Below are 511 nucleotides of genomic sequence, written 5' to 3'. Positions count from 1 at the left end.
GGGCTGGTTTGCTGCCCTTCACCGGCTCTGAGTGGAGGAGGCAGCCACGCCGCGGCCCCCCAGGAGTCGGGGAGGGAACCCTGCGGGTGCTGACGACACACAGGCTTGCTCTGCACACAGGAGAGACGTGTCTTTCAGGAGGCGCTGCCTCGAGTTACAACCGCGGACGCAACAACTGGACAGAGTTTCTGGGAGAAGCGTTTCCAACCGTTGGGAGTGCAGGGCAGCAAGGTGCATGGTCTGCAGGGCCCTGCGCTCGGAGGGGGCCCAACCAGGGTCCCCAGGGTCACCCAGACTCCCCACCACAGTGCAGGACGCAGAGCCCTCTGCCCAGGGACCAGGACAGGACAGCACCAGGCACCTTCCTCACCCCACCCCACCCACCCCACCCTCATTTCCGTTAGACACACCCCAGGGCAGTGCTGTGGGAAAACAGGGCCAGGAATGAGCTCAGGGTGGGCCGGGCGGCCAGGAGCCGGGAGGCGCTGTGGGGATCACATCTCCCCGGCCT

This window comes from Myotis davidii, unplaced genomic scaffold (genome assembly GCF_000327345.1).
Source record: "Myotis davidii unplaced genomic scaffold, ASM32734v1 scaffold592, whole genome shotgun sequence".
Lineage (NCBI taxonomy): Eukaryota > Metazoa > Chordata > Mammalia > Chiroptera > Vespertilionidae > Myotis > Myotis davidii.
The sequence above is the reverse complement of the archived record's forward strand: the minus strand, read 5'-3'. Positions refer to the sequence as shown.